We start from the raw sequence: 24,718 nt of genomic DNA, 5'->3' as shown, positions 1-24,718 counted from the left end.
GTTGATCACACTGTTTTTGGTTATCCACAGAAAGTGTAGGAATATTTAATTGGTCTAAAGAGTTATTCATTACAGTATTATCCTTAGCAGGGTCAGAACTATAAAGTTTAGAGCAAAATTCTCTAAAGGTATCATTTATTCCTAAATGATCAGTTGTCCTGACACCATTAGCTTTACAAATTTCTTTAATCTCTCATTTAGCAATTGAAGTTTTAATTTGGTTAGCCAATAATTTACCTGTTTTATCTCCATGAATATAAAATTGACTTTTATCCTTTAGGAGTTGAGTTTCAATAGGATATGTTAAAAAAAAAGATCATATTTCAACCAGGATCTGAAGCCAAGGCATATTCTTGGTCTAATTGTTTCAGCTGATTGGCTAAATTAATTCTCTCTTTATTAGCTTTTTTCTTACCACTTGCAGTATAAGAAATGATTTGTCCTCTAATATATGCCTTAAAGGCAACCCATATAACAAGGTTAGAAGTCTCCATCACCATATTCTCTTCAAAAAAGAGAATAATTTGTCTCTCCAAAAACTTTAAAAAATCCTTGTCAGATAACAAAGTTAGATTAAAATGCCAGAATCTGTTTGTTTGAGGGAAACCAGAAAGATTTAAAGATAAAAACACAGGAGCATGATCAGAGAAAGCAATCTCTTTATACTCACAAGATATCAAACTAGTGGAATCATTTGGCTATCAATAAAAAAAAATCAATTCTCGAATACACATGATGAACATGAGAGCAAAACAAATATTCTCTATCCGCTGGATGTAAAAAGCTCCAATTATCAACAATACCACATTTCATTAAAAATGAGTGAATAAACAAAGCTGATTTAAATGATGATCCATCTAAAACTGGATCTAACCAGCAATTAAAGTCTCCTGCCATCACCAATGAGTACAAACTCAAATCAGGCAGTAATGAAAAAAAAACTTAGAGAATCCTGGATCATCTATATTTGGGGTATATACATTAGCAAATACCACTAATTTATTCTCTAATTTCCCTGATACAATAACAAAATGCCCATTAGTTTCAGAGACTACCTTGTGTTGAACAAAGGGGACAGTATTATCCATAAAAATCAAATCTCCCCTAGACTTGGTCTGAAAACAAGAGTGAAAATGTAATCCTCTCCACCGGCTAAAAAGGCATGAATTATCAGACTTACATACGTGAGTCGCTTGTAAAAAATAATTGAGACCTTAAGTTTTTTAATATAGGCAAAAGTCTTATTTCATTTCACAGGGAGATTTAAACCTTTCACGTTAAGACGAAGTAGGTTAGTAGTATAATACTATTTAAAAGAAAAGATAGAACGATAATCCCTGAAATGATTAATAAAAATAAGCAGTGACCTTTGAGATAAGGTAACCAAGCAACAGATTTGGCTGAGAATCCAATCAGCTTCCAGGAAAAAAAACCCAAGCCTCCTCCTTCCTCCCAAAGAGAGAAAGTGGACCAAAGAAATTCAACGCCTATAGCTAATCATAACATCCCCCCAGAGAACTTGCTGGCTTAGCTCCAAATTAATTTCAAGGTTAGAAGTATTCCAACCTAATCAAAACAACAAATAAAAAACACTTAATTCTGTTTTCAAGAACTCTAGAAAAATAAGTATAATATACAATATGAACACACAAAGTATTAGCTCGTTAAAGTCTTACTCTCAAAGTAAAGCCTTAAAAGGTTCAAAAAGAGAGTTGAGTACAAGTTTTACCAAAAGTAAAATATGCAGCTATTCATGTAAAAAATAATAAACAATTTTCTGACTTTAAAAATTCCGAGCCTCTAAAATCAAATGGAAACATTCCTTTGAACCATCCCTCAGTATAATTCTGAGCTGAGCCAGATACCATAAAGAAGGTTTAAAATTTTTGTTGAACACCTCTGACATGACACTTTTAAACTTAGCATGCTCCCTTGTGATTTCTGCTGAGAAATCCTCAACTATCCTAAACTTCTTGCCATTGTAATCGATCATACCTCTCCAATGGGATTCACGAATTATTAGATCCTTTGGTTGAAATTCAGGAAAGCAGATTATTACTGAACGAGGTCTATTTCCAAGCATTCTATTCCCAGGCACTCTGTGACTTTGGTCAATCATTGGTGTCAACTTTAAAATATTAGGGAATAGCTGAACTAGAAAGTTTGCAAAGAAATCCATAGGGCGATCACCTTCAGTTAACTTGTCGAGACCAGAAATTCGCAAGTCATTTCTTCTGTTTTCTAGAATAGAATCCAGTTTTATACCTAGCTGTTTAATTTCAGAGCCGAGTTGTTGGAACTCTTTGGAGGATTCTTTTCTGAATCGCTGAAATTCCTTGGAAGCTTCTTTTCTGTGATTTTGCAGCAATTCAAGAATAGAATCCAAATATATAGAAGGATCATCTTCTTCTTCTTTAGTACCTTTAGCAATTCTTGTAGCCATGGCAAGATAGTGTCACATTCAAAAGTAAGGTTTCAAATCAAGTTGGAAAATAAAGTAAGCTAGGAACAGCTGAAAAAAACTGTTATTCCATCCACAGCCAGCAGGGAAGTCCATTCTCTATTTTTAAGTTATAAATATTATTAAACAGCTTCTTTCCCTCTGCCATCAGATTCATAAATGGACATTGAACCCTTGAAGACTACTTCACTTTTTTAACTATAAAATTTATAGTTATTGCACAATTTTTAATGTATTCACTATACATACACTGTAATTGATTTACTTATTTATTTATCTCCTCTATATCATGTATTGCATTGAACTGCTGCTAAGTTAACAAATTTCACGTCACATGCCGGTGATAATAATCCTGATTTGTTACTGTAATTCATAGTTACTACATATTGAAATATACTGCTACCACATACCAACAGGTTCATGACTTATGTCAATGATATTAAATCTGATTTTGCTCTATAACAACCACTCCAATTATGTATAACCAACAATTCCCTTAGCTCTTATTTTACATTAGACCCTTTTGAAACACTAAATATGAACTACTGTTTGAAACTACAAATACACTCATTGGTGTGGCCACTTTATTAGGTTTACTTGTACACCTGTTTGTTTATGCAAATATCTAATCAGCCAATCATGTGGTAGCAACTCAAACCATTAAAAAAAAATCCAGACTTGGTTAAGAGGTTCAGTTGTTGCTCAGACCTAACATCAGAATGAGGAATACAATAAATGTGATCTAATTGGTTTGAGTATCTCAGAAACTGCCAATCTCATAAGATTTTCACGCACTACAGTCTAGAGTTTACAGAGAATGGTGCAAAAAGCAAAAACAAAAAAAATCTCATGAGCAGCATTTCTGTGGGTGAAAATGCTTTGTTAATGAGAGAGATCAGAAGAGACAGGAACTCATTCAAGCTGACAGGAAGGCAACAGTAACTCAAATAATGACGCGTTACAATGGTGGTGTACAAAAGAGCATCTCTGAGCAATTGAACCTTGAAGTGGATGGGCTACAGCAGCAAAAGACCATGAACATATGCCCAGTGGTCAATGTATTAAGTACCGTAGGTACCTAATAAAGTGGTCTCTGAATGCGCAATACATCCACTAGTTCTCACTTAGCCATCCTGCAGTTCCATCTTCTAAAAGATCTACCAGATTTGTCAAACAATTGCCATGTTGACTCTCCCGAAGTACATTGTTTCTGGAAGTATTGAAACCACCCTCTGTGATCAACTGAAGGAATCTACAATAGCTTTCTGCTATAGTCTGAAATCGGGAATAAATTGGAGGTCAGGTGTACATTTCCAATATTTTACTGCTTCAGATGAGTCTAGGGGCACTTGACAATTTCCTAATCTAAGAAGCTGGATATACTTCTTACCTGCAGCTCTCCTATTTGTTAGGCCATAAAACCATAGGACATGGGAGCTGAATTGGGCCATTTGATCCATCAAGTCTTCACTGCCATTCTGTCATGACTGATTTATTATCTCTCTCAACCTTATTCTCCTGGCTTCTCCCCATAATCTTTAACATTCATACTAATCATGAACCTATCACTCTCCACCTTAAATAAATGGCTTAACCTCCACAGCCATTTGTGGCAATGAATTCCACAGATTCACCACCCTCTGACTAAATAAATTAACCTAATCTCTGTTCTAAAGGGATATTCTTGTACACAGAGGCTGTGCCTTCTGGTCCTAGACTCCCTCACTACAGAAAAGATCTTCTCCACATTCATTTTATCTGAGCCTTTAGATATTCAATAGGTTTCAACAGGATCCCCTCTCATGCTCCTAAACTCCAGTGAGTACAGGCCCAGAGCCATCAAAATCTCCTCATCTGTTAACCCTTTCATTCCTTGGATCATTCTTGTGAGCCTCCTCTGGATCCTCCCCAATGCCAGCACAATGTTAGCTTTAGCTGATGCCTCTAGAGTGGCCCATTTATTTAAAAGGGAGTCATAAAACTTCATTTAAAAGAAAGCTCTTTTAAAAAAAAACAATTTTTTTCAATGCATGCCTATACTGTTAATTAACAAATTAACTAGTAATAGGTTCATGTTTTTAAATACAAGCAATTTAAAAAAAAACAATTCTTTATTTTGTAAATTGATTCTAAATGTCCCTGACCATGACAAGATTTGGGAAGAATGAACAGTAGAAGCTGAGTAACAGGCAGAATAAAGGCCAGATGCATAGAGAGGATGAGTATAAATGGCTGGCAGATACATGATGGGCTGAAGAGCCTGCATTTTTGCTGATCCCATGACAAAAGGAACGTCTTTTAATATATTGAGTCAGTCTCTTAGCTGGAATATTTATAGTGTTCAGAAGTGTATTCCAAACTTGGATGTTCAAAAGCAACTAGCTGATGCTGATGCAGTGCATGTTAATATATTTCTCTTGGCTGACGTAACAATAACAAAGATTCCCAATGGCAGTAATCAAAGATAGGGCAATGAATAATTCAAGACACAAGTTTATTTATGACATGGATATCAGAAATTACAGTGAAATGCATTGTTTGCATTAACAAATAGTACACCCAAGGGTGTGCAGAGCGCACTCCACGATGTTGCCACACACTCAAAGGCCAACATAGCAAGCCCACAGTACTCAACAGAATGACACAGAACACAAGTAACAAAACAACAGCAAAAGAAGCCCCTTCCCTCCCACCTGCATGCATACACAGTCCTCTAAACCCAAGATAGTCCATCTTTTTCAGCTTCCAGTCTCCAACGGCCTCAGACTCGCAAGCATTGGGCCTTGAACTCCCCGGCGGACATGCAGAGATTCGCAGACCCAGGGCTCCTGCCAATGGGCCTCGAGCTACTGCCTTCCAAATTAACTCAAAAATCAAAATCAAAAATTTGCTCAAAAATCAAACTTCTTACTTAAAAGTAGGGTGGGAGCTGGAAGCCATTTTCATGAGAGACTTTGGAAGGTCAGTCAGTAAAGACCAAGCTAATGTTAGGGGGAATTAATTCAAGCATTTAAAATGGCAATGTTTGCCTCTAACAAATGCAGAATTTTAACAGGAAGAGTTAATCTGACTCAGAGAAAAGAAGGGTGAAGGTTGAGAAGTGATGCCCACATGCCAACTCTGTAATGAAGTGTAATCTCCTTTTATGCCTATCTTGCTTTCAGATGTAAGAATCTTGCTGAAAAAACACTAATTTTAAGGAACTACAATTCCAAAGCTTGCAAAAACACTGGCTGCAAATATTTCAATCTAAGATTTTCTTCTAATATTTACTGTAATGATTAGGTCAGATTTCCAGCAGTGAACATGACATTTAATTAGTAAAGGTGCAGCATAATTTTGCCAGCAAAAAAACTTTTCATAAGTGCCTTTCTTATTTACCTGGGTTAAGTGACCTTGCTTTACAGAGTTATATAGCACTGAACAGTCACTTAGACTCAACTGGTCTAAATCTCATTTCAGACCCAATAAGATTCAAGATTTAAGAGCAAATTTTGGTTTTCATGTCATTTACAATTCAGAATCAGGTATAATATCACCAGCATATGTGGTGAAATTTGTTGTTTTGCAGCAGTAGCACAATGCAAAACATAATAATGAAAAATATAAATTCCAACAAGTATAGGTTAAAAAAATAAGTTAAATAAGTCGTGCAACAAGAGAGGGGAAAATAGTGAGGTAGTGTTCATGGGTACATTATCCATTCAGAAATCTGATGAAGTGGAAGAAACTATTCCCGAATCATTGAGTGATTCAGGCTGCTTTGTCTCCTCCTTGATAGTAGCAATGAAAAGAGGTTATGTCCTGGGTAACGCAGGTCCTTAAAGTTCAATGAAAATTTATTATCAAAGTATATATGTGTCACCAACTTATGAAATGCAATCCAAGCACATGCATGAAATCCAATAGCCATTATAGAATTAATGAAAGACCACACCCATTAGGACAACCAGTGTGCAAAGGACAACAAACTATGCAAATAAAAAGAAAGATAGAGATAGATAAAGAGACTTTCTGTTCTTGTTATTTTTTCTGCAGGGGGAGGGATTTGGGAGTCGATGTGCCTGGTCTGTTTGTTCAACTCTTTTTGTGTGGGGGAGAGATTTGGGAGGGATTTGATGTGCCTGATCAGTTGTGTTCATTAATTTAGTACGGGAGGAGGAATTTGGGGGTCAATGTGCCTCGGTCGTTTTTGCTCTGTTTATATGCAGGAGGACAGATTTGGGGGTTGATGTGTCTGATATGTTTTTGAGAGTTTTTTTTTGGCAGGGAGGTGGGATTGGGAGGTGATGATAATGTTGCCTTTCTTTTCTTTCTTGGTTTCATGGCTACCAGGAAAACAGAAGAATTTCAAAGTTGTATAGTTTGATAATAAAATAAACTTTTGAACCTTCGAAGCGATTGTTAGATAAATAAATAATAATTATTGAGAACATGAGATGAAGCGTCCTTGAAAGTGAGTCCATAAGTTGTGGGAACAGTTTAGTGAGAGTCATGTGAAGTTATCCCTTTGGTTCAAAATCCTGCTGGTTGACTGTTCCTGACCTCGGGGTGAGTTCCAAGGCTACTGTACTTTCTTCCTGATTGCAGCAGTGAAAAGAGAACAGAACTTGGGTGGAGGGGCTCCCTGATGAAGGATGCTATTTCCTGCAACAACGCTCCATGTAGATGTGCTCAATGGTGGGGAGGTCTTTCCCCATGATAGACTGCACCATATCCATTACTTTTTTTAGGATTTTCCATTCAAGAGCACTGGTGTACTGCATTAAGTCAATTTAAAAGTGCATTGCTTAAAGGGAAATTCCATGCTGCAAGTTATGGTGAGAGTAATTCAAAAAGAGATAAATTTAGATGTATTGTACATAGTCTGCAGAGCATTGCCATGGTTCACCGCACCATACTGGAATCAGGGTTCTTAATGATAGATGCTACCTTTTTGAGGCATTTCCTTTTGAAGGTGTCCTGGATACTGGGGAGGCTAATGCCCATGATAGATCTGACTGAGCTTACAACTTTTTGCAGCTTTTTCCAATCCTGTACACTGGTCCCTCTATACCGGACGTTGATGCAAAATGTACTTTGGAGAACATTCTAACATCTATAGAAACTTGAGAGTTTTCTCAAATTCCTAATGAAATTCTTTGTATTTGCATCAATATGTTTGGCCCACGATAGATCTTCAGAGGTCAGAAGAAAAGCCAGATTTTTTCAAGCTGACAAGAAGGCCAGAATAACTGAAATAACCAGGCACTACAACAGTAGTGTGCAGAACAGCATCTCTGAATGCACAATGCACAACCTTGAAGAGGATGCCTTACAGTATCAGACGACCACAAGCATACACTCAACAGCCTCCTTATTAGGTACAGAAGTCTATAGTAATTTAACTATATAGTGTATGTACATAACATATATAACCATATAACGTACATAGAAACAAGACGTTTCTTCAAACCAGGGAGGCATGCACAGTAGTACATTTTACACACACAGCACATGATAACTTATGAAGGTAAGGAAAATCTACAGATGAATCACACATAAATAACGAACTAAAGTGGATTAACATTAAATATTGTCAGGTACAGAACAGATTAACCAGTGACGCTTTGAATACAATGCAGCAGGGAGTTCAGAAGCCCAACAGCCTGAGGTAAGAAACTGTTTCTCACTCTAACCATTCTTGTTTTTATGCATCGTAGTCTCCTGTCTGATGGTAGAAAGTCAAAGAGGATGCTGGATGGATGGGTGAGTTCATCGATAATACTAAATATTCCTGATAACTGTCCCCAATGTATCGAAAGGAGAACCCTATGATCCTCTCAGCTGTTCTCACAGTCCTTTGTAGGGACATCAGGTTCGAAGATCAGCTGCTTCCATAATAGATGGAGATGCAACTTGTCAGGACAGTCTCAATGGTGCTCCTGTAAAATGCAGTTAAGATGAGGGGTGGGGTGGCTGTGCCTTCTTGTTCAGGGAGATAATATTAAGGAACCAGGTGAGGTCATCCATAGTGTGATATCCTAGGAACTTAGTACACTTCACTCTCTCTACAGAGGAGGCATGTATTCACAGAGGGGCATGGTTTGTCTGCACTTTCCAGAAGTCCATAATGATTTCCTTTGTTTTCTCCACATTCGGGCTTGGGTTGTTCTTCTCACACCAATCCACCAACTGCAAACACAAAGTGCACGGCAGATGCTGTGGTCAAATCAAGACGTACAAAAAAGCTGGATGAACTCAGCAGGTCGGGCAGCATCCGTGGAAAGACATTGAAAGCGTCAGGACGAAGGGTTTCAACCAGAAACAGTGACTGCTTCTTTCAACGGATGCTGCCCAACCTGCTGAGTTCATCCAGCTTTTATGCACATCTTGAACCCACCAACTGCTCCACTTCTCTATACTCCATCTCATCAGCATTCTTGAAAGGGCCAACTATTGCTGTGTCACCTGCAAACTTGAGGTGGATCCTGTGAAACAGTTATGCGTCAGCAGTGTGAACAGCAGCAGGCTGAGCGCACAGCCTTGGGGAACACCAGTGCTCAGCATAATGGGACAAGAGCCATTGCTGCCCATACGGACTGACTGTGGCCTCACTGTTAAGAAGTCCCGTATCCAATTGCGGAGAGAGGTGTTGAGACCCAGCGAGGGCAGTTTCCTCACCAGTTTCTGGGGTAAGATGGTGTTGAACGCTGAACTGAAGTCTCTGAACAGTCATCTGGCATTTGAGACCCAATTTTCCAGGTGGCATAGGAGAAAGTGGAGTACAGAGGTTATTGCACAGTTAGTGGATCGATTTGAGCGATAAGCGAACTGCAAAGAAGTATTCTGGTCACTCACACAGACGTACCAGAAGGGACCAAAATAAGTGGCCACTGGGTGTAAAACATGCCTTAAACACAAGACGGGAAGAATTATAAAGGTGTTATGAAGAAATGTTAAAGCAAAAGGCATATTAGAAAAACATTCTAGTTCTATTTTCTGTTGGGATCCAACTGATCAAACCAGAATAGCCCCCCCCCCCAAAAAAAAACAAAAGAAGAGTTGCAAATATATACAACACTTTCCATGAATTAATAGATCATTTTGGAAGTTCCCCTCTTACAGCAAAACACCAGTACGTTCTAACTCAATCACAAAGGCTATTCTGGTCTATTACAAGAATTCAATCTTTCCTAAGAATTTCTGCAAAGCAATTGTTCATTTGGAATTTTGGAAGGTTTCAAATAGATTTTTGATTTACCAGCATTACTAACAAGTTGGTCAGGGTGAGATTCTTACACAATAGCAAAAAGCGCTGCGGATCCTGAAAATCTGAAATTAAAGTCAGGAAATGCTAGAAACAGCAAGTCAGGCAGCAATCGTAAAACAGAAGTAGAGTTAGCTGTCCAGATTGCTTGTTTTTCCATTAGGTTTTTGGTGTCCATGTCTTTGTGTGCAGTTTTTCATTGACTCTTCTATGTTTCTTTTTATTTTCTGTGAATGCAAATGAATCTCAGGGTAGCATATGGAGACATACATGTACTTTGATAATAAATACTTTGAAGAAATACACCAGAGTTAGCGAAAACCTACACACAAAATGTGACAATCAATGTGAAAAAGGACACAACTCTGCAAATACAATTAATCAAATAACAAGTAAATAAATAAGTGAGAACAAGAGTTGTAGAGTCCTTGAAAGTGAGTCCATAGGTTGTGGAATTCGTTCAGTGTTGTAGTGAGTGAACTTATCCAAGAGTAATAACTGATTCTGAACCTGGTGGTGTGGGATCAAAGGCTCCTATACCTCCTTTTCAATGGCAGCAGTGTGAAGAGAGGTGGATGTTGGAGGTCCTTGATGATGACCACACTTCCTGTATCAGAATCAGTGGCATGTGTCATGAAATTTATAGTAATAAAAACAAAAAATTACAATAAGTATACAAAAAAAAAAGAAAATTTAATTAAATAAGTAGTGCCAAAAGAGAAGGGGGAAATTAGTGAGGTAGTGACCAGGGGTTCATTGTCCATTTGGAAATCTGATGGTGGAGGGGAAGAACCCGTTTCTGGAACATTGAATGTCTGCCTTCAGTCTCCTGTATCTCCTTGACAGTAACAATGAGAATAAGGCATGTCCTGGTGATAGGTTCCTTATTGATGTACGCCACCTTATTGAGGCATTGCCTTTTAAAGGCATACTGGATGCTGCCACTCTGTCTGATCCTATGCAGTGGCCACTCCATGCCAGATGGTGGTGCAGCCAGTTACAATGCTGCCCATGGCATGCGTGTGGAACTTTGTGAGTATCTTTATGACATACCAATTCTCTTCGAATGCCTAATGAAATATAGTCTTCTTTGTAATTATATCAATATGTTGGACATAGGAAAGATCTTCAGAGATATTGGCTCCCAGGAACTTGAAACTGCTCACCCTTTCCACTCTGACCCCTCGATGAGGTTTGATTTCTGTTGCTTCAACTTCTTATTCCTGAAATCCACAATCAATTCCTCAGTCTAAATGACGTTGGATGCAAGATTGTTGTTGCAACACCACTCAACCAGTTGATCTGTCTCACTTCTGTAAGCCTCCTCATCACCATCTGATAATCTGTCAACAATGGTTGTCTTGTTAGCAAACTTGTGGCTAGGCTCAGCTGCAGTCTACCTAGACAAGGATCTGGACCTGCTGCAATTTGCCCAATCTGTCTGCAGTGGGTGCAATCTCAATAGCTCTCTGCTCGGCCTTGGATCTTCTGGACAATATGTCAGGCTGCTGTTTATTGCCTATGGCTCAGTGTTCAACACAATCATATCCTCAGTTCTAATCAACAAGCTCTGAAACCTGGGCCCCTGTGACTCCCCTTGCAAATGACTTCTTGTCTTCTTCACCAGGAGACAATAATCTCTGTGGACTGGAAGTAGTATCTCCTCCTCATAGACAATCAACAATGATGCAACTCAAGAATACACATGTAGCCCATTGCTGTATTCTTTCGTGTAGATGGGCACAATGGAGGGGAGGGCTTTGCCTGAGAAGGACTGGGCTGTATCCAATAAGTTTGACAAAGTTTTCCATTCTTGGGCATTAATGCTTCTATCCCAGGCCATGATGCAAGTGTCAGGAGTTCCGGGTCCGTCCCACAGTTGTCCACTAGAAGCTCTTAGTGGGCTTCTGGTTTCTAAACATTCCAGCCTTGCTGTGTTACTTGCTTGGGACGGCATCCCAGGGCAGGTCCTCAAGTGTGTGCAGAACAGCTAGCTGGTGTGTTTAAGGCTATTTTTAATCTCTCCCTCTTCCAGTGTGAAGTGCCCTCCTGTTTCAAATCGTCCATCATTGTCCCTGTACCTAAGAAAACCAAGATAGCGTGCCTGAATGATTGGCACCCTCTCACCTCAATTATACGCAAATGCTTTGAGAGGCTGGTCAAAGACTACATCTGCAGCTTGCTACCACCCACACTGGACCCCCTACAGTTCACCTACTGATGATGCCATCACCACAGCACTACACACTGTCTTCACTCACTGGAGAAGCGGAATTCCAACATTAGAATGCTGTTCCTGGACTACAGTTCAGCATTCAACACCATAATTCACTCCAGACTTGACAGAAAGCTCAGAGACCTCAGCCTGCACCCTGCCTTGTGCAACTGGATCCTAGACTTCCTGTCGGATCACCAACAGATGGCAAGGATGGGCTTCCTGACCTCTGCCCCTTTGACCCTCAACACAGGTGCCCCCCAGGGTTGTGTTCCCAAGTCCACTTCTCTATTTCCTTTACACACAGCTCCAACCTGCTGATCAAGTTTGCAGATGACATGACTTTGATCGGCCTTATTTCTAGCGGTGATGAGACAGCCTACAGAGGAGAGGTTAACACCCTGACACAGTGGTGCCAAAATAACAACTGCCCTCTCGATGTCCAAAGAAACAAAAGAACTGATTGTGGATTACAGGAGGCTTGCCCCGATCAACATCAATGGGTGTGCAGTTGAAAGGACGAGTAGTTTCAAGTTCCTCGGTACACTCATGACTGAAGATCTCACCTGGACTGTACACACCGACTGTGCTGCAAAAAAAAAGCACAACAGCGTCTCTTCTATCTCAGGCGACTGAAGGAGTTCAGTCTGAGTCTCCAAATCCTCAAGACCTTCTACAGGGGCACCATTGGGAGCATCCTGACTGGCTGCATCACCACCTGGTATGGGAACTGCACCAACCTTGATCGCTGGGCAATGAAGAGAGTGGTACAGACAGTCCAGCACATCTGTGGATGTGAACTCCCCGCCACTGAGGACATTTATAGCAACAGGTGCGGAAAGAAGGCTGGGAGCTCATCAGGAAAACCAATCACCCCAATCATAAACAGTTTCAGCTGCTCCTGCCTGGCAAACAGTACCACAGCATTAAAGGCAGGACCAATAGGCTACAGGACAGATTCTTTCTACAGGCCATTAAGCTTATAAACTCACATGTTTGCATATTGCGACAGAGTCATAACAAAATATTTTTACTCCCTCATGTTGTGGGACAGATGTAAGATTTAAATAAATTCATTTTCATCTTGTATGATAACTGACCACACCCGCGAATACTTATTTTGAGCACTTAAGCTGTGTGAAATGGGCTGAGTCTTTACTCGGACTTTGATCAATCACTTGATAGTGTGTCCGTCTTGTACTCCACTGCAGTATTCCTTTTGAGTGTTTCTTTTTTTTTCCACTTTGCATTTTGGACCTGTTTTACTTCAGAACCGTGTATTCAGTCTAGTGTGTTCTTTTTTGGAATTGCTTGTCTGCTCCTTTTGGACTCCTGTTTTTGTTACATTGAACCACAGCCTGTGTTTCTGATTTGGATTATTGCCTTTGTTTTGGAAATGTGCTGGAAAGGCAAAATATCCAATAAAGTACCTGTCTAAATATTCATCTGCACCTTGGATCATTTCTCACTCAGTCCCTCACGAACTGTGGTAGAGTTCCAGACTGCCACACTAGAGACTTGGATTCATGTCCAGACAAGCCTAACCGCAACCAGTCAGGATACCACAAGTAAAACACTATATAGGAGCAGAATTAGGCCATCTGGCCCTCAAGTTTGCTTTGCCATTTCATCATGGCTGATCCATTTCCCTCTCAGCCCCAATCTCCTGCCTTCTCCAGTACCCCTTCATGTCCTGACTAATCAAGAATCCATCAGCTGCTGCCTTCCACAGACCTCACCACTCTCTGGCTAAAATTCCTCCTCATTTCTGTTCCATATGGATATCCCTCAATGTCCTCTGGTCTTAAGACTCCCCAACCATAGGAAACATCCCCTCCACATCCACTCCATCAAGACCTTTCAACATCCGATAGGTTTCAATAAGATATCCCCTCGTTCTTCTGAATTTCAGTGAATACATGCCCAGAGCCACCAAACACTTCTCATCTAATAAGCCTTTCATTTTCAGAAACCTCCTTTGAACTCTCTCCAATATCAGGACATCTATTCTTAGATAAGGGGCCCTAAACTACTCACAATATTCCAAGTGAGGCCTCACTAATACTTTATATAGCCTCAGCATTACCCTCTTGTTTTGATTTTCCAGTCCTTCCGAAATGAGTACTGACATCGCATTTGACTTCCTCACCACTGACTCAACCTCCGGGGAATTCTGCACAAGGACTTCCAAGTTCCTTTGCACTGCGATCTATAGAAGTTTGACAAGGCCTGAAAAAGGAAAGTGGGAGGATAGCGTTTGAAGAAATGAGAGAAATTTGCCTCAGTTGACCTTTGTTTCATACCTTACATTTAGTTTGTTTAGCTCACCCCATCCCTTAGCACTTCAGAAGTTATGGTGTTTTTCTAGTCTGGGTTTGCACTGATAGTGGGCAAGTAAAAATGCAAGTTACTTTTGTTAATTAAACTCCCCTTGAATATGTTCATATCGCCAACAAATAAAAGTTCAAAGCAAATGTATTAATAAAGTATGTACGGGGGGGGGGGGGGGGGTGATTGATAAGTTTGTGGCCTAATGTAGAAGGAGTTAGTTTTAGAAAACCTAGCACATTTATTTTTTAACATAGTTCCCTCCTAGGCCACAAACTTATCAATCACCCCACGTATATGTCACCACATTCCATCCCAAAATTCTTTTTCTTCTGGGCATGCCCGATAAGTCCAATAACTATCATAGAGTCAGTGAAGGACTGCACAAGGTGGACAAGCAGTGTGCAAAAGGCAAGAAACTGAAAATAGGGAAAAAAAATAAAAAATAAATATTAATAATAAAAAATAAATAAGCAGTAAGTATCGAGAACATGAGGTGAAGAGTCCTTGGTTGTGGGAATAGTTCAAGTGAAGTTAACCCCTTGGTTCAAGAGCCAGACAACTGAAGGGTAATAACTGTTCATGAACCTGGTGCTGGAGCCCCGAGGATCCTGTACCTCTTTTCTGATGGTGAGAGCCAGTAGATTCGTGTACGGTGGGGGTCCCTGATGACTATTACAAATCAGACTGAATCATCTGAAATGCGATTCACATTCTGGGAATGGCTGAAAATTTCCCAAATGTAACTACACACTTCACAGGAAAGCTTTCTTCCTGTTCTTGGCTCACATTACAATTTTTAAGTCGTTCCGCTTTCAAATATGTATTCATTCGTAATAATTTATTTGATTACTGTTCGCCCATCCACCCCAAGCTTTTCCTCAAATTCTTAGTACCTTCATTATAAATACCATTTAATCTTTGGTTAAACTCCATCTTAGTATTCACATCTTCCAATCACGCTTTGACACATATCATATGTATATTCTTCACCATTGAGTGTAGTGTTTAGCACAGCCCTTTACAGGACAGGCGACCAGGGTTCAATTCCCACCACTGCCTGCAAGGATTTTATACGTTCTCCCCGTGACTGTGGGTTTCCTTCGGGTGCTCTGGTTTTCACTCACAGTTCAAAGGCATAGAATTGCTGGGCAGCACGACTCGAGGGGCCAGACGGGCTTATTCCATGCTATATCTCAAATTTTAAAAACTGCCCGTCTCCCACTGCAAACTTTACTTTTCCATAAGTCTCCCATCTACGAAGACTTGCTCATGTTGTCAATGAACTACATTATCTTCCATTGTTTCAATGCTATAAATTTAGATCTCCTCTCGTATTTAAATCTATCCTTCCCTATCCAAGTTTTTAGCACAAGTCACGGAAGAAATTTAAAATTATTCAGACCTTATGAACAAAATATCAAATTAATTCAAAACACAAAAGTAGTTATATACAATAACCAAACTCAAAATAATTTCTGAAAGTAACTCAGCTCTCTGGTTATACAGTGCCTACAAAAAGTACCACCCCTTGGAAGTTTTCATGTTTTATTGTTTTACAACATTGAATCACAGTGGATTTAAGTTGACTTTTTTTGACACTGCTTAACAGAAAAAGACTTTCATCACAAACTGAAAACAGATCTCCACAAAGTAATCTAAATTAATTACAAATATAAAACACAAAATAATTGATTGCATTAGTACTCACTCCTTTTAATATGACACATTAACATATGATCACTGAAGCAGTGAATTGGTTTTAGAAGTCACATAATTAGTTAAGTGGAGATCAGTAAAGGTGTTTCAATTGATTATAGCAAAAATACACCTGTATCTGGAAGGTCCAACTGCTGGCGAGTCAGAATCCTAGCAAAAACTATATCGGTAATGCATTCCCCCCCACCCCTTCACCATTCCCCATCACCATCACCATTTTACATCCCCTTTTTCCCTCTCTCACCTTATCTCCTTTCCTGCCAATTGCCATGAAGACAAAAGAACACTCCAAGCAACTCCATGAAAAGGTTAATGAAAAGCACAAGTCAGGAGATGGATACAAGAAAATTTCCAAGTCACTGAATATCCCTTGGAGCGCAGTTAATTATCAAGAAATAAATGGAAAGAATATGGCACAGCTGTAAATCTGCCCAGAGCAGGCCGTCCTCAAAATCTGAGTGACCGTGCAAGAAGGTGACTAGTGAGAGAAGTCACCAAGTGACCTGTGACAACTCTGGAGGAGTTACAAACTTCAGTGGCTGAAATGGCAGTGAACAACTGTTGCCCGGGTGCTTCACCTGTCACAGCTTCATGGGAGAGTGGCAAAGAGAAAAACACTGTTATAAAAAAAATCTCACATGAAATCTCAGCTAGAGTTTGCCAGAAGGCATATGGGAATCTCTGAAATCCACTGGAAGAAGGTTCTATGGTCTGATAAGACTAAAATTGAGCCTTTTGTCCATCTGGCTAACCACTGTGTTTGGTGTAAGCCTAACACTGCATTATCATCACACACACCATCCCTACAATGAAAAGGAGTAAATGTGCAGACACTGGAAATCCAAGCAATGCACACAAAATGCAGGAGAAACTCAGCAGGCCAGGCAGCATCTGTGGAAAGAGTACAGTCGATGTTTTAGACCGAGACCCTTCAGCTGGACTGGAGCAAAAAAAGAAAAAAAATGATAAGGATCCATGACCTCCTCTACTGTTGTAAGGAGGCCACACTCAGGTTGGAGGAACAACACCTCATATTCCATCTGGGTAGCCTCCAACCTGATGGAATGAACAAACTGCCGGTAATGCCCTCCCCATTCCTTTTCTCATCTTATCTCCTTGCCTGCCCATCGCCTCCCTCTGGTGCCCCTGCCCCTTTTCTTTCTACCATGGCCTTCTGTTCTCTCCTACTGGACTCCTGCTTCTCCAGCCCTGTATCTCTTCTCGGCCCGAAATGTTGACTGTATTTTTTCCCCATAGATGCTGCCGGGTCTGCTGAGTTCCTCCAGAACTTCTTGTGTGATCCCTACCATGAAGCATGGTGGTGGGTGCATCAAGCTGTGGGGATGCTTCACTGAAGCTGGCCCCGGAAGGCTTGTGAAGGTAGAGGGTAAAATGAATGCAGCAGAATACAGGGAGTCCGCAAGATGCAGTCTGCAAGAGAAATGCGACTTGGGATTGTTTTCCATCAAGACAATGACTCCAAGCCAAAACTACACAGGAGTGGCTTAAAAACAACAAAGTTAATACCCTGGAGAGGCCAAGCCTAAACCAGAATCCAATTGAGAATTTGTGGCTGGACTTGAAAAGGGCCATTTACTCACAATCACTGTACAATCTGACAGAGCTTGAACAGTTTTGTAAAGAAGAATGGGGAAATATTGCAGTGTCCAGATATGCAAAGCCTAGAGAGACCACATAGGCTCAAGGGTGTAATTGCTGCCAAAGGTGCATCTACCGTGTACTGACTTGAAGGGGTGAGTAATCATGAAATCAATGTTTTTTGTGTTTAATAATTGTAATAAATTTTGACCAATTTATAGAAACTTGTTTTCACTTTGACACAAAAGAGTATTTCCTGTTGATCAGGGTCAAAAAAGCCAAATTAAATCTACTGTGACTCAATGCTGTAAAGCAATAAAACATGAAAACTTCTGGGGTGGGGGCGGGGGAGTGGTGAATACTTTTTAATAGACACTGTATTGCTTAATATTTAGCTTCAGAATCCCTACTGGAATCAGTAAGGTCTTGCTTATACTTAACCTGGCAAAATGTCTGAATGGTGATTCAGTGAATAAGGTCCCACTGGTGTAAATGTCTGGTAAGTATTATTAAGGCTTCTTTCCATTTGAATTCCAATACTGTCCCAAGGCACTGACCCACCAGTATTTCTATTGGATAGCATAACAGGACTTGAGGGACATCTTATATATAGTTTTTTTGTGACATCCCAATTGCAAAATAGATTCAAAGCACATTGATACCAGTAGCCTTGAATCTACAAGCAATGCAGAACCAAGTTTGTGCCCTTTGACCAGAAAAGTACTGAAGGAAATTTAGCCTTAATTCTAAGCTATCAACTGCTCAGCAAGTTTGACTAATTATGGTATTGTAGTGGCTGTTATTGGCATGTGGAAATCTGGACTTTTCCTCCAGAGACACTGGAGGAAATACTTTTCACAGTATTGCAGAATCATTTTATCAGGGCTTGAATCATTATCTCTGAAAAGTCAAATTTAACTTAACAAAATAAAAATGAATTATTTAAATTGTCTTTTAAAATGGATTTCCAGCGTCCGCAGTCTCTCTTTTTAATCCAACCAACAGGAATGAGGGTGCAGAAGAGGTTTGCCAGGATTCTGCCTGGATTACAGAGCATATCATATGAGGATAGTTTGAGGAAATTAGGGCTTTTCTTAAACCAAAGGAGGATGAGAGGTGATGTGATCGAGGTGCACAAGACAATAAGAGGTATAGATCAAGTAGACAACTACAGTCCTGGGGAGGTACACAGAAATATAGAAAACCTACAGCACAATACAGGTCCTTTGGCCCACAAAGTTGTGCCGAACATGTCCCTACCTTAGAATTTACTAGGCTTACCGATAGTCCTCTATTTTTCTAACCTCCATGTACCTAACCAAAAGACTCTTAAACGACCCTTTCGTATCTGCCACCACCAACGAAGCCAGCAGCCCATTCCACGCACTCACCTCTGTCTGAATAAAACACTTACCCCGACATCTCCTCTGTACCTACTCCCCAGCACCTTCAACCTGTGTCCTGTTGTGGCAACCATTTCAGCCCTGGGAAAAAGCCTCTGACTATCCACACTATCAATATCTCTTATCATCTTATACATCTCTATCAGATCACCTCTCATCCTCTGTCGCTCCAAGGAGAAAAGGCCTAGTTCACTCAACTTATTCTCATAAGGCATGCTCCCCAATCCAGGTAACATCCTTGTAAATCTCCTCTGCACCCTTTCTATGGCTTCCACATCCTTCCTGTAGTGAGGCGACCAGAACTGAGCACAGTACTCCAAGTGGGTCTGACCAGGGTCCAATATAGCTGCAACATTACCTCTCAGCTTCTAAATTCAATTCCACAATTGATAAAGGCAATGCACCGTACACCTTCTTAACCAGAGTCAACCTGCGCAGCTGCTTTGAGTGTCCTCTGGACTCAGACCCCAAGATCCCTCAAATCCTCCACACTGCCAAGAGTCTTATCATTAATGCTATATTCTGCCACCATATTTGACCTACCAAAATGAACCACTTCACACTTATCTGGGTTGAACTCCTTCTGCCACTTGTCAGCCCAGTTTTGCATCCTATCAATGAGTTGTTGTAACTTCTAACAGCCCTCCACACTATCCACTACACCCCCAACCTTTGTGTCATCAGCAGACTTACTAAACCATCTCTCCACTTCCTCATCCAGGTCATTTATAAAAATCACAAAGAGTAAGGGCCCCAGAACAGATCCCTGAGGCACTCCACTGATGACTGACCTCCATGCAGAACATGAACCATCTACAACCACAATTTGCCTTCTGTGGGCATGAAAGTTCTGGATCCACAAAGCAATGTCCCTTTGGATCCCATGCCTCCTTATTTTCTCAATAAGCCGTGCATGGGGTACCTTGTCAAATGCCTTGCTGCAATCCATATACACTACATCTACAGCTCTACCTTCATCAATGTATTTAGTCACATCCTCAAACAATTCAATCAGGATCATAAGGCATGACAGCCCTTGACAAAGCCATGCTGACTACTAATCATATTACACCTCTCAACAACACAGTACAGCACAGAAACAGGTGCTTCGGCCCATCTAGTCCATGCTGAATGATTTAAATTGCCTAGTCCCATCAGCTGCTCCCAGACCATATGCCTCCATACCCCATCATCCACGTACCTGTCCAAACTTCTCTTAAACGTTCAAATCAAGCTCACATGCACCACTTGTACTGGCAACTCAGTCCACACTCTCATGACCCTCTAAGTGAAGTTTATCGTCATGTTGAAGATTTTTCCCCCTGGGGCGGAAATGGCTAATATAGGAGGAGATCATTTTAAATTGATTCGAAAAATGTATAATGTCAGAGGTAGGGTGTTTACACAGTGAGTAGTGATTGCATAGGATGTCCTGCCAGGGGTGGTGGCAGAGACAGATACATTAGGGACTTTAAAAAGCTTTTAGATTAGCACATGGATGGAACAAAAATGGAGGACTATGTGGGAAGGTGACAGGAGATTGATTGTTGAGTAGGTTAAATGTTCAGAGCAACTTCATGGGCCAAAGAGCTTGTTACTGTGCCGTACTTTTCAATTAAAGATGGCACATGAATGTTCTGCAGGGATGAATATCTAACATCTTCACCCATCCTGGTCAAGATTTGACTGGGCACTTGTGTCCTGAGTCTTTTGTCTCCAAACTGAAATGCACTGGACCGGGGCAAGAAGCAAACAAGGAAGCAGCTTAAACATTCTGTGAATGAGCAAGCAACTAGAGACATGGTTGGGCTTCCCTGCATTGTATTCTTGGTGTTAATGGGTACATGATTGCAGATACTCTTCCCCTACGCCAATGACAAGGAGAAGCATTCGTATATGATTACACTCCATTTGTCAGCTGGCATTGAGAGAGAATAGGAGCAGTTAGACCTTTTCGTGTTGCTCAGGGATGCTGTCTCTTCTCCTTATACCTGCTCCCGTTAGAGACATAATCTGACAGCATAAGCTCCATGTCCGCAATTATGGGGATGACACAATTGCATATCTAGTTTGAGCCCGATGATGATAATACTCTATCACCTCTGACTTCTGGCTTAGCAAACAGAAATAAGTGGATGAACAACTATTTCCAAAAACTAAATTAAGATGAAACTGGAATCATTCTGGTAGGGCCCAAAGCCAAAAGAAAGTAAGTTCTTGAGAACTATGCAGTGTTGGCTCCCCTTGTACAAGCCTGGGTGTAACTCTTGTTTTAGAGTTGAAGTTTAACTCTCACGTAAAGAAAGTGACAATAGAGCATTTCGACTCTTGAAGCATCGCAGTTGTGCACTCGTGTCAGTCACGTGATGATGTTACAAAACTAATGTACGCCTTTATATCGAATAGACTAGATTACTGCAGTTACTGGCCTTCCAAAGCAATCTATTGACAAATTCAACTTATTCAGAGCACCACTGATAGATTTTAATTAAAACGAGGATGAGGGCGCATATCACCCCTGTCCTCGCTACTCTGCGTTGGCTTCCTGTACCTTCGTAACGAGTCCCGATAGCGAAAAAGAGCTTTGACCAGCGGTCAATCCAGACATCAGAAATCTAAGATAAAGGGGCTACAATCAGCTCCACTGCCCGAGTACAAAGCGATACTTGACAGTGAAACAGAGCTGGTGACCAACGAACAGTCGGCGTTTGGGATTGATTAGCCAGAGCAAGTTAAAGCAAACACAAGCACAGCGGCTGCCGTCTGAGTGGTGATCTTGAGGCTTCAGGTCTTCCAGGTTTCAGCCAGAGACTTCATCCAGAGAAGGCAAAATAAAAAAGCTCTACGTTAAGATTTTCCCCTCTCCCTTCTTTATATCTGGTCAGCTAGGATAGTAGAGATGCCAGGTAGGATAGTGAAATGCTCCTCTTGCGGGATGTGACCTCCAGTATCACTGTACAACTGTGAGAAGCGCATCCAGCTGCAGCTTCTAACGATCTGCATCAAGGAGCTGGAGCTGGAGCTGGAGCTGGATGAAATGCGGATCATTCGGAAAACTGAGGGCATGACAGATAGGACAGAGAGGTAGTTGCGCCTGAGGTGCAGGGCACAGTAAGGGGGAAAGGGGCCAGTGCAGAGACTCTGATTTAACAAAGTCACAGTGGTCGGGTCTCTGGCTCTGTGACTCAGAAGGGAACGGTGGGAGAAGTGGCACGCTATAGTGATAGGGGATTCGTTAGTTAGGGGAACGGATAGGCGGTTCTGTGGGCGAGAACGAGATTCCCAGGAGGTATGTTGCCTCCCGGATTCCCGGGTCCGGGATATCTCGGATCGAGTCCTCGGCATTCTTAAGTGGGAGGGCGAACAGCCAGAAGATGTGGTCCATGTAGGTACCAATGACATGGGTGGTACGAGTGACAAGGTTCTACATAGGGAGTTGGGTGCTAACTTGAAGAGCAGGACCTCCAGGAGTGTGATATCAGGATTGCTACCCATGCCACGTGCTAGTGAGGGCAGAACTAGGAAGATTATACAGTTCAATACGCGGCTAAGGATTGGTGTAGGAGGAAGAGCATAAGATTTTTGGATCATTGGTCTCTCTTCCAGGGAAGGTGGGGCTTCTATTGAAGGGTCGGTTTGCATCCGAACTGGACGGGGGCTATTATCCCAGTGGGAAGATTTGTTAATACAGCATGGTGGAGTTTAAACCAGAGTTGCAGAGCGATGGGAACTAGAGTGCCAGAGCAGTTAGTTGAAAAGTTGTCATAACAATTACGTACCTGTTCCTTTAAAACAAATACTTTTAGTTATTTGAATTGAAATACCCAATGAAAAAGTTTGAGTTGTAAGACGGGTTCGAACCTTACCTTTCTTTCTTGAGACTGTCTCCAAGCAGAAGCGGCTTCGTCGGCACCAATTTGTTCTGTCACTTCTGACTGTGTGGCTCAGTCTGAAGACTGCTAATATATTGGAAAGTCCCTCTCTGCTCTTCTGTTGTGGTCACTGCTCCAATAAACAAAACTTCCTGTTCATCTGATATGTCTTAATCTGTGAAGCCAAAGTCCTTGGAGACAGCGAAGCAAAGCACGAGCCAGTTTTGGTTCGACTTTTGTCTAGCTCCAGTCAGTCCCTCCCCTTTAACCCATTCACATGGGCTCCTTGGACAGCAACCATTCAAGACCACGACCCCTACTGGCTAGAAGGACAAGGACAGCGAAAGCACAGGAAGTACCACCCCCTCGAATTTGCCCTCCAAGCCACACAGCATCGTGACTTAGGGGAAAAAAAATATAGCTTTTCCTTCACCTTTGCTGGGTAATACCCTGGAATTTTCTGCCCATCAGCATTTAAAAAAAAATTTTGCAGCTGTTCAGGAAGGCATCTCACCACAATTCACCAAGGGCATTTAGGGATGGGCTGCCCAAGGCCTTGAATAAAAATACACAATAGACAATAGAACTATCTGGACAGACACGTTGTCGAACTACTGAGAGAGTCTTGCCAAAAGGTATCGGCATTGTCCTTGAGTGTGCTGTTAAGCCAGGGCTCCTGTGTCCTCTCAGGAATCTAAAAAAAAATGCTTGTTCTGTCTTTAACCAAGTTCTATGCACCCCTAGATGGCACAATATCCTGGGGTGGCACAGTAGCAGATTGGTTAGTGCATTGCTTTACAGCAGCCACTGACCAGGGTTCAATTCCCCTCGCTGTCAGGAAGGAGTGTGTACATTTTCCCTGTGACCGTGTTGCTTTCTCCAGTTTTGTTCCACATTCCAAGGATGTATGCATTGGGGCTAATGATTTGTGGGCATGCTGTGCTGGCCCCTGAGGCTTGGGGATTTGCAGGCTGCCTAGCTGATTTGATTAGAGCCAGGTGGCACATTTCACTGTTTTGATGTACATGTGACAAATTGGCCTCATAGAACATAAACCCAGTACAGGCCATTCCGTCTACAATGTTGTGCAGAACTAGGTAAAAAGCAAATCAAAAATATCCAAACACTAATCCCTCCTACCTACACAATGCCCATATCCCTCCATCTTCATTGCATCCATCCTTCTGTTCCATAATCTTTCGGAATAGTCAGAGCTCCAACTCTCATGTCGCAATTGTTCTGAGTTTTATCCTGACATCCAACACGGCAGCTAATTATTCAGAGAAGTAATAACTAAATGCAGAGTTTGCAGTGATGTTACAGACAGTGCAGGGCAGGCTGCCAAAGTACAGCCGTATGATAAAGTAGATGGTAAAATCGAGTCCATTTTGTCATGCAATAGATTGATTAGATTTCTAACTGTGAAGTAGAAGCTGTTCATGAGCCTGCTAATGTGCATTTTCAGGATTTTATAGACAATAGGTGCAGAAGTAAACCATTCGGCCCCTCGAGTCTGCACCGCCATTCTGAGATCATGGCTGATCATTCACTATCAATACCCAGTCCCTGCCTTGTCCCCATATCCCTTGAATAGACTTTGATAGAGAAGTTTAAGATGAGCCAACAGCTTCTCCTGGATAATGCCCATGAACTGAAAATGTATAAAATTTCACTGTAAAGTTAAGCATGAATTTCCATCACATTCCTATGTCTGTTTTCTACTCATTAATTCTACAATGGTTTCTGATTAGTGTAAAATAAATCTGATCAATGTAAAAACTTACAACCAAAAATCTTTTTATCTGTTTTTTTAACATTGTGGGCAAACTTGCTGAACTGAGTAGATGCAAGAGGGGTCATGTACAGGAAATG

At 41.1% G+C, this 24,718-nt stretch overlaps 1 protein-coding gene across 1 annotated transcript in view; it reads right to left on the bottom strand.

Moving 5' to 3' along the window:
- Positions 1 to 23,081, bottom strand: part of LOC132391077 (interleukin-13 receptor subunit alpha-2-like) — an 80,623-nt gene extending 57,542 nt beyond the window's left edge. The window contains exon 1 of the mRNA XM_059963800.1: positions 22,841 to 23,081. The gene's annotated coding sequence lies outside the window, so the exon portion shown is untranslated. The remainder of the gene's footprint in view (positions 1 to 22,840) is intronic.
- Between the last annotated feature and the right edge of the window lie 1,637 nt (positions 23,082 to 24,718).

The sequence above is a fragment of the Hypanus sabinus genome, chromosome 3 (genome assembly GCF_030144855.1).
Source record: "Hypanus sabinus isolate sHypSab1 chromosome 3, sHypSab1.hap1, whole genome shotgun sequence".
In the NCBI taxonomy this organism is placed as follows: domain Eukaryota; kingdom Metazoa; phylum Chordata; class Chondrichthyes; order Myliobatiformes; family Dasyatidae; genus Hypanus; species Hypanus sabinus.
The sequence above is the reverse complement of the archived record's forward strand: the minus strand, read 5'-3'. Positions and strand labels throughout refer to the sequence as shown.